Here is a 14,989-nt window from a genome sequence, read left to right on the forward strand (position 1 = left end):
GCGTCTGCTTGTTGTTCTCAAGTCATATGGATCCAACATCAGCTGTTGGATTACGGTTTGAATTTTCAAGAAACCCCTATATTCTGTGATAATGAGACTGCGATCCAAATTGCTAAAAATCCGGTCCAGCACTCAAAAACCAAGCACATCGACATCAAAGTTCATTTTATCAGAGATTGTTATGAGCGCTTGCTCATTCGGCTAGAACAGGTTCCCACTACTAATAATGTGGCAGATTTGTTCACAAAGCAGTTTAACAAAGCTCGATTCGATGTGCTGGTAAACCTTTTGAAAATGATTCATTTTGAGGATTAATTTTTGTTTAGGTTAGTTTAAATTTGCACATTTGTTTTTCATTCTCATCCATGCACAAATTTAGGGGGAGAAATAATCAAAAACCAAACAAAAGTTAGAAAATCAGAAAATCCAAAAACATTAGAAAATCAGAAAACTCAAAAAAAAAAATATTACTGAGATATTTCTATTGTGTAGGTATTATAGGGAAGTGATATAAAACTTGTGATAACAGGCAATCTGAATCTATGTAAGGTACCAAAGTTGAATTGTCTAGGTTCCATGTTCGATGCGCTGGTAGGCACAAAAAGTTTAATGGACTTGACTAGGTACAGATGAATTTAAGGAATCTAGAGACTTGATAAATCTTGACCTAGTCAGTTCTGTTTAGCCTGACAATACGACGCTTGGGTAGGATGTGCAGGGAGATATACATGAGAATCCACCAGTCACATTAAGAGAACCTGTATCTAGAACTGCGGTTTAACTTTTCCTCGATGTACGGATTCTGTTCTTAATTCCGGTATTGACAGGGCGACTGGGGAATTCCGATAAAGTAGGTCTGTAGAAAATTATTTTCTTTCTTTCTTACTATTAGTCATATGTTTCCTCCTCTGTATGATCGAAAGATCCGACCTCGACTGCAACATATGCAAATCTGTCTCTCTGCATCTTCTATTTATGCTATTCTTTCTACCTGTTAGCAATATGTTGTCTCCTTTGCGTGATTCATAATCCGACCTGGTACACAGCATATGCAACCTTATACTTCTCAATCCCTTTGAAATTCTAGTTAGTCATATGTTTCACCCTCTGCGTGATTGGAAGAGATCCGACCTGGGTGTATAACATATGCATTCTAAATCTATCCTCTCTCCTAATAATTGTCTGCTCACCTAAAGTAAGGAGTATCTCGGAAGTCCTTGATTATTGGGGTATATCCGGAAGCGGGAAACACGTTCTAGTACATCTAAAATTGAACACTTATAGATTGTCTGTAGATCTTGCTGCTCAACTTAGGTGGACAACAATATCCTTGGTCCTCGTCAGATGAATGGTCCTTAGGAAGTGTTATCTAGGAAATTAGGATCAATCTGTCCAGTCACTGATAGCATACCTAAAATCTGTAACAATTTTTCGTGTTTAAGTGGAGCACAATACCGACGAGCGACCAGATCTATTCATGAAAGGAGAGGTACTGACAAATGGAAAATGATTGTCCAACAACTTTGATCCCACATCTCAAAAGGTTATTAATTTCAGTTAGAGGTGAAATTTAGATTAAAATTCAAATTTTAGTTTAATTTTTATTTTATTTTATTTTATTTACTTTATTAGGATTGGTAAATTTTAGAAAATATTTTTTATTTTATTTTATTTTATTTTATTTTATTTTACCTTTTATTTGAAATTGACCCTCAAAGAGTTTTATTTTTAAAAGGTTTTGGGTATTGGGCCTCATAATTTTAAAAGAGGGGACATAGCCCATGGGTAATGGATTCGGGTATGGATCAGGTTTATAAGGGAAAAGGCTCCACTGAATTCAGTTCTTCCCTTCATTTTCTTCATTATGACCGAAAACCTCTCTATTTTCTCTCTACTCTCGAATTTTTTTTGTGAAATCGTCTTAAATCGACTCATTAATCTTAATGGTATGCAGATTTCGACTATGGAAAAGCATTTATCGCAGTGAATTGACCACGAAATCGAGGCTTAATCGTCAAAAATTAAACTGTCGGTGAGCTTTCGGTCGACCTGTTTTCTGTCAGGAGCTTTTGGCCGAAAACCGACTTTCAGTTCATCAGCTAACCGACTTTCGGTCCATCGGCTAACCAACTTTCGGTCAAGCCGTTTTCGGTTCATCGGCTTCAAGACCATGAGCATTCGGTCTTGAACTTGTTGACCGAGAACCAATTTTTGTCTAATAAATTTTAAATCAAATGGCCAATTAAATTGATTTAATTGAGAAAATAATTTTAATTGTTATAATCAAAAGTTTTTCTCATTTGGCTAAGTTTGTGCAGGCAAAAATGGCAAGTCTTAAGGTTGCTGAAAGTCATAATGTGTCAATTCACCTAGATGATCCTCCAGTGGCACACAATGAATTCAAGTCAATGATGTTTGGATTAAGGGAATGCTGCATCTCCACTACACTGACCTGGAACCCAATCATCTATCTAAGACCAATCAATGAGTTTTGGAAGTCTGCTAATGTCAAGAAAGGAGAAGATTGCTCAGTGATCATTGAAGCTTCTGTCAAAGGATGTAAAGTGGTTATCACTGAGAAATTCATCAGGGATGTTTTAAAGGTTGATGATAAGGCAACTTAGCCAATTAATATCGATTTAGAACAAGTTGAAAAATATATTGAGAAAATGGGATATGAAGGAGACTTCCCACCTACCTTGAAGAAGCTGTTATCTCCTTACTGGAGGTTTCTAGTTCATGTATTCGTTAACTGCATTTCTGGAAGGAAGGGTGGCTCAGATGAGATATCTTCAAGGAATACTCAGGCAATCGTTGCACTGGATACGAGAATTGACATCAACTTTTCAGAGTTCATTTTGGAGGAAATGACTACAAATGCCAACAAGAAGTCGAAAGATCAATTCCTGCTGTACCCAAGATTCATTCAAATTTGTATCAACAAGCAATACCCTGAGTTGGTCAAGACAGGAGAGATACTAGATATGAAAGCATTTGGTCCCAACACTATAAGCCTCATCAAGCAAAATCGAAAAGGGAAAATCATGTTTCAGGGAAAGTATCTGTTGGATATAGTGTCTAAGTCCATAACTTTATTTGGTATGTACTTAACCCGACCCGACATGGTCCATTTGGGTTGCATGGCATTGCAATACTTGGATAGACTAAATGAGAGAATATGACACTTATGATTATTAATATATTATAAGTTCTAATATATTAATAATAGTGTTATTTAATTAGTATTGATCAAGTATTAATCTAGTATTAATTTGGTGATCAAAGTGAGACTAATTAAATATATAAGGGTTGATTATGACAATCATCAATTCTTTTATGGTGGATTAATGATCCATGGTTTATGGGTTATGGATGTAACCATTTGGAGCTCCATGGATAGTCCATGGGAGTTACAAACCCATGGGTCATGAGAAATGAAGAGTCATGACAATTATGGGTCTTCTTAATGAAACCCTAATTGTGACACCACTATAAAAGGAACCCTTTAGCTAGTAAAATTGGAGCTAGTAAGGTTACTAGAGAGGGCATAACCAATTTTGAGTGCTAGAAGTATTCTCTCAAGTTATTCCAAGTTTTGTGGTGTTGTGTGAAGCATTTGAGGCACAACATTTGGGGTGCTAGGCTCACAAAGTCTTGAAGGAATCCAAGCAACAACAAGGTATGTATTTCTACTAGTTTTATATTTTATGTAATCCCCATGCCATGCTAGTTAGGATATAACCTTGAAAAATAAATTTGCATGTATATAGAGAAAACATAGATTCAAGGTTATTAGGGTTGCATGTACACTTAGGATGTGTTAGAATGCTCAAAACCCATCAGTATCCACTCGAGAAATTTGGAAAGTTTGTGGAACTGGCCGACTCATCTGAATTTCATGGGGTCCCCGGAACAAGTGTCTACAGATCAAGCATCGTCAGATCATGAAAATGTAAATGATGATGTCATTACCGTTTCAGACCATGAGAATGAAGATGTTTCTCCGTCTACCATTGTTCCTGAAGAGCATGATCTTACAGATGTGGCAGTTCAAAGTGATTTCAGTGAAGGAGGAGAAGATGATTATGAGGATCTTGACCTATCCGGTTACGACAGAGATGATGTAGCGGTGAATTGTGGTGTGAATGAGAATCTTTTGTCAAATGAAGACCTTGATGAATTCTTTGACCATATCCATGATGGTGATCATCCATCACCGGAGATAAGGGAGAAAGCTGATGTTCAAGAGACTGTGCCTCCGACTACCGTTCAAATGGTTGATTCATCAATTCCTATGGTCACATCATTAGTGATTCCTCCACTTGAAGATGTTTCTCTGACATCCGAGCCCATTGTAAGTAATTCCCAAACAACTCTGACCTCCCAGCCTCCGTTGAAGAGACACAGAAATGTTCCAAGGTTGGGAGTACTTTTTCTTGACCTGACTCAATCTACCGTGACTCCTCCATCTACAACATTTTCCCCATCTTCATTTGTACCCACTCAAGAAGGTCCCAACTCAATCCACGAAGTTGGTGGTTCGTTTGTTGGCCAGGGATAATCTCCTCCAAGGCCAGATCATGATGCTGCCTCTGAGAGGCTAGCTATGCATATGGCCCAGCAATTAAGTCCAACTCATTCCTCTCGTGGAAAAGGAATATCTTTTGAGGAATGCTTGTCTGGAGATGATGATTCCTTGGTGCCTAAGCTGAGAAAAGAGATTGGTGTGTTAAACCAAAAGCTTATCGAGAAAGACCTTATGATCAGTCAGCATTCGTCTCGAATTCCTGATCTTGAGGCCACCAATGCGCAACTCATTATTCGTATTGATGATCTTGAGGCATACAAGTCACTGAAGAATGAGAAACTTTCAACTCTTGAGACTCACCTTGGAGCTCTGTCAGCATGCTACTTTGACATGAAACAAAAACTGACAGAGGAACTTGGTGACAAATTCCAGTCCTCAGTGGAAATCCTTCGAGTTGACCCACCATCTGGAACCCATCCTGGTGACTCCTCCTCATCCAAGAAAACTATGATCTATGATAAATTTCCCATAGAACCTGTCCAAGCTCCACATATAATAGCCATCAAGAAAGCAAAGTTGAAAGAATCCTCCAAGAAACAACAAATCATGTTCAAGAGAAGTTCAGATGACAACGCGCCTCTAGGTCAACCAAAAATCACTCGTACTAACCTTGAAAAGAAGAGATTTATTCATTGTTATGGTGACCAATCTGGAATCAGATCATGGGGATTCCACGACCGTTTGAACATGTGGTTCGTGAGACGGAAGAGCAATAGTGTTGAATACTACAAGAATGTTCATGATTTCGAATCTTGGACAAGAGTTGATCTCACTAAACTTGTTAACGCTCCATTTGCAAATCTGTCAGGCAATCCTCAAGCAACTCAATTTAGGTTATTTCTGGAAAATCAGACAAAGAAGGGATTTCCTAATATGAAGACTGCCAAGTCTATCATCAAGCTATACCCAAAAGTTATCGATCCAAAGACAGACAAACCTTTCAGAACTGCGATGTGGCCTCCCACTAACTAAATGAGGCAAGTTCCTGTGCTACAAAACTTCAGAGATAGGTCACTTGAAAATATGCTCTACTGGATTTACGATGAAACAACAGCTACCGGTATCATCAAACTTCCAAATGGCAGTTTTTGTCTATATGACAAAAATGACCTGCTTCAGTTTGGAAAGTGGGATATCCATCACTTGTCTCTGTATCAAATTAAAGTCGCTGAGGATATCTTTGAGCATGCTACAAAGGAGTATACTTCGATGGTGGCAGAAATTATCCAAAAGGGAATGTGGAGTGGATCGATGGAGGGACCGATGTGATGCTGGTTGATAAAGACTAATTCATGCTATCCACAAACCAAGGGGGAGATTGAAAGGTCATAGTATATGGTTTGGACTAGGAAATACATGTATAGATGAGTTAGGGTATTTGAGATTGTTATTTGGAGTCTTTTGGTATGTTTGATGTTTTCGGTCTAGGAAGGTTTTCGGTCAGGGTGTGACCGAAAACCTGTTTTCGGTCAGGGTGTGACCGAAAACCTGTTTTCGGTCAATGTATGTTGGTATAAATAGGCTGTCAGGTTGTCATTTGTAAGAGTTGTTCACTGTGTTTTCAGTCCATTGAGTTGTATCAGACGATTTATTGCTTTAATCATATGCAAGCTCAATTTCAATCATTCTTCTACTCATATTCTTCTTTATTTCATTTGCTTAATTGATCATTGGTGAAGATCCTTCCATCAAGGACCTTACAGGAGTTTCCCACTTATTTTGAGGAATATTTTTGGTAAACAAAATGCATATAGGTTGATTTTATTAGTGTAGTCCCAAGAGTGTTTTGCTATTTTTTTTGTGGTTGTCGATCAAAGCTCTTGTTACTTTGGTGCTCTGTCTTGTAGTTTTAGCTCTTTCATGTTTTGGTTTGTTTTAGGTCTTTTTTGTTATTTTCTCTTATGGAGAACTCATTGTTTCTTTGTCCAACTAAAAGTTTGCTCTTTTTTTTGCATGTCGCTGTAAAAAACTAACTTTTAATTATTAGACAAAGAATCGTATAATTGTAGCTTAATCTCCAATTTGTTTCTTATGTTGTATGATGATTTCTTAATCTTTAATCTTAATTTATGTGTTTATTATTCTCAATCTTCACCAGATGATTGCACCTTTTCGAAAAATCTCCTACAGGTTTTCGTATTCTCTAAGATTGAAAGACTGAAACCAACATATGATAATGGTATTCTTTAAGAATAAAGGCATATTTTTCGCTATGTGTGTATAAATTGCACATGAAATACATGTGTCTTTTCTAATTTTTGGTCCTTCTCAAGGGATATTTAGCTTTTTATTTGTTGGATCAGGTGATAATCGTCTTGTTGTAGGTTGCAAATATCAGGTAATGTTATCATGAAGCATCCATTTAGCTTTTCATTATTTTCAAAGATTTTACAGTGCTTTCAATTATAATGGCTTAGAATTCAGGTTAAGAGTGGTAAATAGTAAAAACTTATCTATGATATTGCCTTGTGAGAGCTAAAAGGATTTTTTTTTATCTATTTATAGTTCTCATGATTGGACTATACACCTTCCAAATGTTGCTACCACTCTCACAATGCAACTAGACCAACCAATGTAGAAGACATTGCATATATTCATATCATTTTTGGAGCAACCAATTTAGAAGTCACCGCATATATTCATATCATTTTTCTTTATTATTTATTATGCATATTAAAGACCTTATCTTCATTTCTAATCGCACCAGTTAGATGGTATCCTACAATTGCATCTTTAGATGTTTAGATCTCATTTTTTCACTTATGTACATGATAAAATAGGTAAAATGATGTTGTGTTGGTCGTCATGTAGCGCATTCTTTAAGAATATTGAAACCATCATATTCTTTAGGAATGAAAGGCTGAAAAAAAGAGGAATAACGGTTAAAGAATGTTGTAGATAGTGTCGACTAGTTGAAGATGAACATGGATGATAAAAAATGACAAATATTGGGGAAAAATGTAGGGTTTTAGTTTTTTAGTTTACCCTTTTGACAAAGAGATTCTTAAAGAATGTAATACATATTATAAAGTTTTTGTATAATCTTAGAGAGTCTTGCTAGAATTCTTCAAGAATTATTAAGTTGTATTCTGTGAAAAAATTCAATATCACATAATTATATAATATATTAAAAGAGAGTACCCCATATGAATAATACTCTCTTTTGATTGGACCACTTGTATTTTTTTCAGCAGTTGTAGATTAGTGTCCTGGACACATGTATGTCTATGGGATTTTACCGACCCTGTTACCCAATAAGAATTGGATTGGTGGTGATAAACTCTTAACCCGATATCCCACTGCTCATAGATGAATTTCACCCCCGATTCATGTTTTTCCTCTCCATGTGTTCCTTATTTTCTCTAATTTTGGTAAAACCTCCCTTTCTCAGCTTTGTGTCTAGTGGTTTGATAGAACTTCATCACCAACATGTGCTTCCCACCGATTGAACAACCATGAGCACCATCAAATTTGCTTGCTTTTGTTAATTAAACACCAATGGCCGCCTAGATTTTCAAGAGTCTGTTGAAGTCAGCACCACCATCGATCAAAATTAGAATCGTTGTTCTTCATCTAACCGACAGACTGTATCCACTTTTAGGAACCCTAAATATTTCTGCCATCTCCCCTATTCATCCCTACAACTGCCACCAGATATGCTCATGTACCAACCACTGACCTTCCCACTTTTTTACTTAACATATTGAAAATTGAAAACATAGAATACCGACCACTCACCCTGTCCATCTTCAAGGACGTCAGCTACTCACGGACCTCAAATCGCCACCATGTAACCTCGCCAACCACTCACCCCTTTAAATTGCCACCATATAGCCCTATTTACCTCTTCCATTCTTCATCGGTACAGTTGGATAGTGGGTTTGGATGTCGTGCTATGTGCTTTACCTGATGTATCTGAGATTTTCTTTTCATACTAGCTGTTGTTGTTCGATTTATATGTGGAGAAGGAATTTTATGTTGTCCAGTTAACCAACGATTTAAACCTTCCCACGCGGTTGACAACAGAGGAACAAAAGTTAGTCCACATTAGCAAAGAGTTGAAACCAACGACTTATAGGATCAAGGTGATCTTCCAAATATACCCTTTATTATGTATTTTTGTGATCATTGTGGTGATTACTGTTGAAATTTGTTATGAATTAAGCATACTATCATTATCTTACATTGGTATCTTTCAAATTTGTGAGTCATTAGAGGAGTGACACTTGTGACTCTAAGCTTTCTAAAGCCATTACAAGGAGGATTTGAGTTGTTATTGCTATATAACAACAAGAGGTATGTAATCTAATCTTCTTGGTGAATTTCGAAAATAGTATGACTCATTAGGGTTTTATTATGCATTTATAATGGTGTGTATCCAATAGTGAAAACATAGATCCAATTCTAGGGTTGCATGCACACATAGGATTGTTTGAATAAAACCCATCACTTACTGTATGTTGAAAAGCAGTTGTCACCTATCACTGATTGAAGGCAATGGTTCAACACATCAAAATTTACTTGAACTTATACAATGCCTTGAAACTGAAGAAAATTAACAGTTATGAACCTACCTTGAATCAGAAAATTCCATTAGTCCTAACACCTAAAATTGTCTTACATTGTTAATACGACATTTTTTTCCCACAATGATAGACCACTTTGTATGTTTTTTTAGAACTTTATGAAGGTGTGTCAGCTTATACCTAATCGGACTCTAATTGTGTAATATATTTAGTGTAAACAAGATTGTTATGTATTGGTTAAAGTTGTTGGTATCAGTAGCCTTTCAAAGCCTATTTTAGCTTTTAGTTTATAAGTTGGGATATTATGCAGATGACTTTTGTTTTGTATTATGCAGTACAATTTTAGGTGTTAGGACTAATGGAATTTTCTGATTCAAGGTAGGTTCATAACTGTTAATTTTCTTCAGTTTCAAGGCATTGTATAAGTTCAAGTAAATTTTGATGTGTTGAACCATTGCCTTCAATCAATGATAGGTGACAACTGCTTTTCAACATACAGTAAGTGATGGGTTTTATTCAAACAATCCTATGTGTGCATGCAACCCTAGAATTGGATCTATGTTTTCACTATTAGATACATAACATTATGAACACATAATAAAACCCTAATGAGTCATACTATTTTTGAAATTCACCAAGAAGATTAGATTACATACCTCTTGCTGTTATATAGCAATAACAACTCAAATCCTCTTTGTAATGGTTTTAGAAAGCTTAGAGTCACAAGTGTCACTCCTCTAATGACTCACAAACACACTAGGTGAAAGGATGAATATTGGAGAGAGGAGAGAAGGGTATCTTGCCCTAGATTTCGTCCCTTTTAGGGTTTCCCAAGGCTTGGACGAAATCTTAGTGCCTTAGGGTGCTATTTATACTTAAGGCTAACTAGGGTTACAAGGTGTACACCCTAATCCCTTAGCTTAGGGCCTAAGCAAGTCCATGGACTCCTTTCCTTAAGCCCTTGGACGAAAACTCCTAGATCCCTCTAGGATTTTCGTTCAAGCCTTAACAAAGGTGATCCAATGGCCCAAACCCTCAACTATTGAATAATTACAAAATATCCCCTGTACTTTCAGTCAGTTCCTTTAATCCCAAAATTAATTCTAAATTAATTTCTGATTAAATACTAATTAATAATATGATTCCAAATTTATATATTATTCATATAATATATTAACAAATCCTATTTATACCCTAGTTTATTATTCTTAACAATAAACCAACCTCTCTCCTCAACAATCATCCCGTCTAGTCACCGGTGTGAAGGCAACCCGAAAGGGCCATGCACAATCGGGTCAAGTACATATCAAAATATTTATGGACTTAGACACGAATCCAACAGTCTCCCACTTGGATAAGTCTAATAACTATTGTGCATATGACTTCAGATCCTGATCCGCAATCGTAGCTTTCAAAAGTCGCTGTCAACTCTGATCTTATCAGATACGCGTCCTTTAGATAAGAGATCATATATTCCTCCATTCTAGATATCGTATAGACCGAGACATGGATTTAAATCATTCTCTCTATCTATGTGTTGTTTCCCGATTTCCGATTTATGACGACTGACAACAGAATACAATTGAACACATCAAATTAGTCCCGGCTTGGCCAAGCGCTTAGGTGTCATCACTAAATCATCGAGGGGCCCACAGATATCGGTTTCATCCCACTTTGGATAAAAGGAACGGATAAACTTTGATTCAATGCTTGCATGCACTCACTCACCGAATCACACACAACAATATGTTTTATGACACCAAGTTACTGGTGCGTTTACATATTATCAATGTGTAACTGACTCGCAAGATACAACTCACACATCTCGGTTTCAAGAATATAAAATATTATCGTCTCATCAATCACTCGTGATAAAATCCATGACGTGATCCAAGTGAGTTTGGGTTTAATCCAATGCTCAAATCATATTCATAAGCACTCATGAACGTTGCAGCAAACATTTGCTTATGTCTAAACAATTTATACAATCCACACACCGATTCACGAAAGTCTTCATTCATACCTACTTCCAACATATGAACGACTGTGGTCCGTTCGAATAATTCGATTATTCTGAAATAATTAATTATTCAGGAAGTCAAAACATGCAAAGTGAAACACAAGAATAATACTAATCGTATATGGTCCCAAACCCTTGAGTATAAATAAACCCCTTTTATTTATCACCATATCGATTACTCATTATTTGTTGTTTCGGGTAATCAACTACTTACTTGAATTTTTACTACACTTTTCCCATGCTCTTAGCATGCACACAATGTTTACCTATGGTCCTTACTTTGTGAAATAGATCAAATGAACACATTTCCAATCATACTCATTTCACAACTCCCAATCCCTATCACAAGTGTAAGAATATCAAATTCTTGTTACTTATGCTAGATTCTAACATTTTATACAATGATTCTTTCGTAAAGTCATAGCTCAAAATCATCAAGACTTGGCCAATCTCTATAAGAAACAATTCTATAGATATGATGTCTCTCACTCAAAGTACATTCCTTTGAACATCCTTTCTTGCATAAAAGTTTCTAATTTAGATACAGATTCTCAATATCCAACTCCCAATATGGAAACATTTCCATATTTGCCATATGAAGACTCATTCTTAATAGAATCTTATCTATTCATAATAATGTCGATATGGTCCATCCAATAACAAACTTCCAACTTCTCACAAGCAACCAATCCTCAGCGAGCTTTGGATCGTCCTTTGATAGTTGTTTAATTATCTTAGTCAAAACCGATTCTTGTCCTTTGCGCTAGACATTTGGAAAATTTTAGAATGGTCAAATATTATAGCACTTGCAATCGATCCTATACCCGAAGCGTATGGGACACGATGCACAATGTCTTACATAAAGATACGATACTTTATCAATCTTCTGCCATAATATTTAATGTGTCACGTTCTCACAACTCGAACTATGAAGAGGGATGCCATAATCATAATCGAAATTTTGAGAACACACTATGTATCCTTGACTAAATTTATTAACATTCCACAACCTAAGCCTTTAGATTTGAAATGAAGCATAATATTCTCTCCTTTAATTATAGCAAAACAACTTTTCAACCCTTACGACTTTGCAAAGTATAACTCTTGTTTTCTATAATTAATATTGCTAACTTGCAATACTTTCCTTAATAATCATACAAGCACAACATTTATGCTTCCACTATCATGATGATTAGTATCATATAAACATAACACTTATGCTCCCACTAGCTTTGACATGTATTTAGAAATAAGCTGAACTTTTAGATTTCTAATACCAGATGCATCGATAAGCCTTTATCTAAGCTTCTTAAACTTATACACCTTTTCCTAAGATAGTTCATATGTGTGTCTAAACAATTCAGACTAATTGCCAAATCTCACAATTCGAATCATGGAAAGGTATACCGTAACCATAATCGAATTCGAGAATCTAATTTTCACAATCACTATCTTCTTAAAATCTCTCTTAGTGAAAGCATTTCCTCACAGTCATTTTCATGAAGGAGGGAATCTTATGACACTTAGATTTTAATGGTGTATGTGTTCCTATCCATGCGAATTTGTCAAAACCAAAGTTTGCGACAAATCCAAACTCATAAGGACCGAACTTTCTCAATCTTGATTTCTTGCCTTATGGTAACACGAGTGCCCATCACGTCTTCCAAGTAGTTAAGCAGCTCATCCTTTCCTATCAATGTACTTTCCATTGATCAAGGTGCTTGCCTTTTATGCGTTCAAATGAGAACTCATAGAACTCTCATGCATAATTAACTCAATTGGAACGACACAGAAACAAGATAGTGTCAACACGATAGGTTGTGAACCTCAAGTCGTGTGCTAGTGATGATCGATAAGGTTTATTCTTGATTAGTTCTTGAACTTTTCAAGACCATTAAGACTCCCACTGACTCCTTGACATATAAGATTCTCTTGTCAATAAACATTTCTCGACAACCAAATATTCAAGAGTTAGTGTAGCTTTTATCAAGACAAAACACTTCACAAAATTGGTCCTAGTTGGTCTTTGTCTTATCCAAGACATCACAACTTTCCACATTTGATGAATGTTATAGACCTTCTTAAGACTTGTCACTCAATGTCACAATCTTAACTCTAAGACTTGTTTTTGGAACGAAGTATGATTGACTACTTGATTTAACCATTTCTTTAATTCTTGATTCCTCTTCTCAGACATACAATTGTACTAAGACTCATTTAGAGGATCAATTGAGATATGGTTCTTAATCATTAAGACCAATTATAAAACATAATAAAAGGTACTCTCCCTTCTTCTTAGAATAGAGAAACTTTTATCTTTCTGCCTACTTGATTCTTCTTATCCGTTCTGCTATTGATTTAAACTCTTTCAATCAACTCGGAGTTACACTTAATCTTATAAGTATAATCATATTTACTAAACCTTTAGTAAATCATGACGAATATCTTTTGTCACTCTTGTGGTGGACTTGATCAACACACAACTTTGTGTACTCGATCTCCTAGTCCTTCACTTGACATTTTGTCAACGAATTAGTCTAATTTCCAAATATAAAATTTCTCATTCATCATGCAACCAAGTTGCATGATTCCAAGTCTCTATCCAATTGAAACTTGGGCGATGAGAAACTCTCCCTATTTGGTAAATTCTTGACATTTCCACAAATAACATAATCCATTATTGCTAATAACTGAAACATTCAAACATCAATTTTTCATACACGCCATTGCATGGATAAATAAATAATATAAAATCAAATTTATTTTATTGCGGAAAATTTTGTCCTTACAATGCAATTCAATTGAAAAACTATGTTAACACATATTTCTTAGCAATCTATTCTAACTCCAAGTAGTAGCTCAAATCCAAATTCATACGGACCGAACTCTTAATCTTGATATCTTGCCTTATGGTAACACGAGTGCCCACCATGTCTTCCAAGCAGTTAAGCAGCTCACCCTTTCCTATCAATGTACTTTTCATTGATAAAGGTCCTTGTCATTTATGCATTCAAATGAGAACTCATAGAACTCACATGGATAATTAACTCAATTGGAATGGCATAGAAACAAAATAATGTCAACACGATAGGTTATAAACCTTAAGTCGTGTGCTAGTGATGATCGATAAGGTTTATTCTTGATTAGTTCTTGAACTTTTCAAGACCATTAAGACTCCCACTGACTCCTTGACATATAAGATTCTCTTGTCAATAAACATTTCTCGACAACCAAATATTCAAGAGTTAGTGTAGCTTTTATCAAGACAAAACACTTCACAAAATTGGTCCTAGTTGGTCTTTGTCTTGTCCAAGACATCACAACTTTCCACATTTGGTGAATGTTATAAACCTTCTTAAGACTTGTCACTCAATGTCACAATCTTAACTCTAAGACTTGTTTTGGAACGAAGTATGATTGACTTATTGATTTAACCATTTCTTCAATTCTTGATTCCTCTTCTCAGACATACAATTGTACTAAGACTCACTTAGAGGATCAATTGAGATATGGTCCTTAATCATTAAGACCTGTCATAAAACATAATAAAAGGTACTCTCCCTTCTTCTTAGAATAGAGAAACTTTTATCTTTCTGCCTACTTGATTCTTCTTATTCGTTCTGCTATTGATTTAAACTCTTTCAATCAATTCAGAATTACACTTAATCTTATAAGTATAACCATAATTAATAAACCTTTAGTAAATCATGATGAATATCTTTGTTACTCTTGTGGTGGACTTGAGCAACACACAACTTTGTGTACTCGATCTCCTAGTCCTTCACTTGACACTTTGTCAACGAATTAGTCTAATTTCCAAATATGAAATTTCTCATTCATCATACAACCAAGTTG

The sequence above is a fragment of the Lactuca serriola genome, chromosome 9 (genome assembly GCF_051521515.1).
Source record: "Lactuca serriola cultivar US96UC23 chromosome 9, Lser_US96UC23_V15, whole genome shotgun sequence".
Taxonomy (NCBI): Eukaryota; Viridiplantae; Streptophyta; class Magnoliopsida; order Asterales; family Asteraceae; genus Lactuca; species Lactuca serriola.